The sequence below is a fragment of the Rhyacophila brunnea genome, unplaced genomic scaffold (assembly GCF_057557595.1).
Source record: "Rhyacophila brunnea isolate RB1 unplaced genomic scaffold, BYU_Rbru_1.0 scaffold_160, whole genome shotgun sequence".
NCBI lineage: Eukaryota > Metazoa > Arthropoda > Insecta > Trichoptera > Rhyacophilidae > Rhyacophila > Rhyacophila brunnea.
Genome location: NW_028232817.1, coordinates 564,870 through 569,988, shown reverse-complemented (window position 1 = coordinate 569,988; position 5,119 = coordinate 564,870).

Genomic DNA, 5,119 nt, shown 5'->3' with positions numbered 1-5,119 from the left:
ATTTAATCATTAAAAAACCTTAATGGACTAAAAGAGAAAGATTGGTAGGAAAAGCGAGATTATCGAAGTCGAAGAAAGTAACTTTACAACAACGAAAAAGACCGAGGTTATCTTATTGACTATAGTTCAGGATGTAGGGTTGATAGAAGAAAAAATACAAAAATATTATTCTAGTTTCAGTATTGAAAAGAGAGAGGGTTATTCTTCATGTAATAATAGCAGAGTATGCTGAGGAAAAACTAATCATATTATAGAATAATGAAAAGGATACTATGAACTAGTTGAATATAACTTAAACATGCGTGAATTAATAATTCAATTGAGAATTCAAGAAGGGTATAAAAATTTTCAATACATACTAATACTATTGAAGGAATTTGAAGAGGGATAAAATAATTATGTCTTCCAAGCGGCAGAACTGAAAAATACTTCGAGCCAAATTTTAATTTAAGTATGATTAAAAATAAATATAAAGAAAAAATAATAGAGGAAATATTAGATAAAATTTTATTGTATTTTAATCATTAAATTCTTTATTTCAAATTTTAATAGACAAATTAATCAATTTAATTTTCTGTTTAAGCTAGGGCTCAAATATTAGTCGAGCTCTAGTTCTAGATTTATAATATATAGATTTTATAGTGAAAATACAAAAAGAATTATCTTGAAAAATCTATATGCGTATCAGGGTTATTCACAGTAAGTAAATTCAATTCAAAGCAACTAAAAAAATATAGTAAGTATGCGTTATTCATCTTAGGTATTTAAATTTATTTCATCAAAAATATTTCTTAGTTATTTACCAAACAAAAGGCATATTATATTTTATTAATTATAAATTTACTTAACCAAAAAATAATTCATAGTTATTTAAAAAATCAAAAGAAGACATATTCAGTTTATTACAAATAGCCTTCTTTTTCCATGCTCAGATTTTTTTATTTTGCGAAAGTGTAAATATTAAAGATAAAACTTATAAATTAATTTGTTTTAGGATAACAAAAAATGATGTTTTCGATCCAGTTTCCCCATGATGATATTTTATTTATAAATAGACCATTAAGATCCGATTTTCACAGATAAAAAATTTGAAGCTAGGATCATATATACATTTACATGACTTTTATTTGATAACAAAATGTCATAGTAATGTTATTAAATACATAAAATATTATTTTCACAAAAAAGATAATCATATGATGATTTTATCTGCCGATAGTATACCATGACGGTTTCCTTTGTTTCATTTGCTCCTTTACATTAAAATTTCTATCGTGGAATGCTATAAATTTTTTACCTTTAACGGATATTTCTCTTAAAAACAATATTAGTGTTCTCATCAAATATCATATTACTTTAGCCTTGCTTTTTAGGTATATTCCTAATAATTCAAATATACTAACATACTTTATTTTTATTTCATACAACGTTAAAGTTTTAAAATACAATTAAATTTGATTTATAATTTATTGATTCACTAATTTTTAGTCGCACATAATACAAAGAAGGTCTGATTTTTTTCAACGGCACTGAGAAACAGATGGCTAAAAACTATTTTTCACATATTGAATGCTTTATACTGTGCCCAATCAAGCTATAATTTATTAAATCAGAAATAAATTGATTTTCTAATTGGTATTTACTAAAATTTATGACAAGAATATTAGGCCGATTGTTGTGCAAAGTATATATATAACATCATAAACCCTTAAGTAGTGTATAACATACAATTTTCTATGATATATTTCTTTTTATGTTTGTCAGTTTGTTTTACTTCAATCTAAATGCTATAATATTCATAAGTAACTTCTAGTTTCTGTAAAAAAAGACTTTATTTATAAATTATAGTATAAGTGGGCGTATTTTTCTGCCTTAGATCTAGTGATACAACCCCAGTGAATTTAAAATGACAATTTTTTGACCATAAAAGAACATAATTAGTAAAAAATTAACGCATAAGTTATTAATGGAAATTTAGAAACCAAGATCATAAGGATTCCGGTTAAGTTTCACTTGTAGCAATGTGAAATAAATGTCTTAATGTTTTTAAAGGATTTCTTAAAGAAAAAAACAATGAAAAGAATTCATAATAGTTATATAAACTAAACACTTTATTCATTAAATTATATATAATTAACTTTCTTATCGAATTTACCATAATTTTATTGATATATTGAAACAAGTTAAGAACTCACATAAAAACCTTATTCATTAAATTATAAAAGATTAACTTTCTTATCGAATATACCATATTTTTATTAATATATTGAAACAAGTTAAGAACTCACATAAAAACCTTATTCATTAAATTATAAAAGATTAACTTTCTTATCGAATATACTATATTTTTAAACATATATTAAAACAAACACTGATCTCACATATACCTTGTTCTATATGTTTTCTTATTGATTTTATTATTCCGTTAATAGGGTGGCAAATTTAAAAAAATTGTATTGGCATCACTATTAGCAATAAACTATAAAATTTCAAATTTAAACATGCTAAATTGAGCACTGTAATATTCATAAGCAATAAAAAACGTTTTTATTCATCATTTAAATGCTTTTTGATGTGTCATAAATTTTATTTATTAACTTTGTTGAACTTAAGATTGTAAAAAGTAAAAAAAAAATCAGCTGAAATAAATATAGGTATCTTTATGCTCTCATCTTAAAAATAGCCGTAAAAATCTAGTTGTTTTTATGTTGATAAGTCTAATTTACAGACTCAGCACACAAACTCTTCTAAAGATAATACATAAAATTAAATTTGATTATATGCAACAGGCTTAATTACCATATTTCCAAAAATATGTTTTATTATTAATACTTCCATGTAAAGAGTCATTATATTTAATACCACTGTAATGCGGATAAGACACTCCAAAGTCGTCATATATGTTTAATATATAGCTCTACTATATAATTAAAATCAAAACTATATAAAAGTAATCTTTACATAAACCAATATTAAATGAAATTTATTTTACTTTATGCTATAAATTGTTTATGTTCATCCAATAACTTTATGAAAAATCACGTATTAATTTTGAGACATGCAAAAATTCTAAGATCAGAACTACAAAGAATAATGAATGAAATAAAGCAAACAGAAAATGAACCACAAGAGCCCGAAATCGACTTCATAAGATTTGACAGACAATAAAATGGTATGATGCAATTTGCTTCTGAATACAATACAAATAATTAAAAAAACAAACTATGTGCCTTTTAAATACACCTTTCTCTATATAAAACCAGAAAATTCGTTTTTTTATGATATTTGGAATCCCATTGAATTTCGAACGTCGAATAATACAATATTTTGGTTCTTTACATAATTATTCCTTAAAAATTTCTTATTTACTGGCTTAAATCTCCTTAAAATACATAAAATTTGATTTTAAGCTTCTTGCGAGTTTTTATTGATTCAATATTTAGAAGATATAAGGTCGAAAAAAATATACTGGGCTTTTTTCTAATTAAAAATTATTTTGCAATAAACAAAGAAGAATAAAAAAAGCACATAAAAATATAAAGCTTTTTTAAAAACTTATATAAATATAAAATATTTTTTATTAACACGAAAACCACGTTTTAATCTTTAAGATGTGCTATTTCAGATTTTTTTTATTTGTCCAATCAAATTGTAAAAATCATATTTCTGGGTCTCCTATAGTATTAGAGAATATTTCTAGCCATTAATATACTCAATATAGGGTTTATAACTTAATTAAAATCATATATAATATATTTTAAACTAGAATAATTTTCTAAATAAAAATGGAGAAGAATAAAGTCAAGAAACAAGGTGTTTAAAAAAATTTCGAACATAAAAAAATAATCGTTTTGATGAGTAATCCTATATGATCACAAAATACTATAAGTCGTATATTGAGGTGTTGTAAATTCTAACATATGCATGCCCAAAAACAATGTGATTGAGGAAAACTCTAAAAATAGAAATATTACAATAATAAGATACATCAAGATAGATTCTAAATCTGATCAGATTTAAAAATGCTTAAGAAATTGTTTTTTTGTGTAAAAAAAAGGCTTACAAGAATAAATTAAATGGCTAAAAATCAAATTGATCAAAAATAAATAAATTTTAAGGCGGGTTATCATTTAAACTTTATAGTTGTAATAAATAATTGATTCAATATTCTCAAAAAATAAACAAGCATAGAATAAAATGTTTTTCACTCACCCGTATATTCATATTTATCCAAAAAAGACAAATTTAATAAATATGAATTACTATGAATCCAAATTTTGCATTATAAATTTAATTAGATAAAAATTATTTTTGATAATGTTTGCAAAATATAACTATAAATAACGGATTTTAAATATACACAAACCAATAAATTTAGAAATTTTAAACGACGATAAAAATATTGTAAAAAAGGATGTAATTGAAAATAATATGAACCATTTTTTTATATTTAGAAGTCTAAAGTTTCGCTGAACAAATATAAATGATAGAAAGATAAAAAAACACACATTAAAATGGGAAATTTGTATTTTATGATAATTAATAATAACGATTTTCCAGAAATATTGTTTCATAAAAGTTATTCTAAAATAATCTTTCAATATTTTGACCTAATGAAAGATTGTGTATTTATTATTTATTCGGATACATATTAATTTTTTTACACCTTGAGAGGAAAAAAATCAGTCTAAGTTAATATTCTCCGAAAGAAACGAATAGCAGAAGTAAAATTTACTTCTAAAGATCATAAAATATAAAATCATAAGCTTATTACAATAATGAATCAATATTGATCTGTAAATTACCAATATCTAGCCATAAAAAGTGTTTCATTTGTATATTTCAATAGAAAAAAGTGAATGATACATGAAAAATAAATAATAATTAAATATAGCAAAAAAATATTGGAAATTCGAAAGTTGTGAAGATATTCGTTTAAATTATATAAAAACTCGCAATGAAGGTTAGGCATTTCCTGGTTTAGAATATTCTCGATATTTTACTATAAATGGTAGAAGAACAACAGGTTATACTTCTAATTCTAATTATTCGCCTTTATATCATCTTAATAATTGTTTATTTTTTAAATTGTACTTTTATTGCCCACATTTAAAAATAC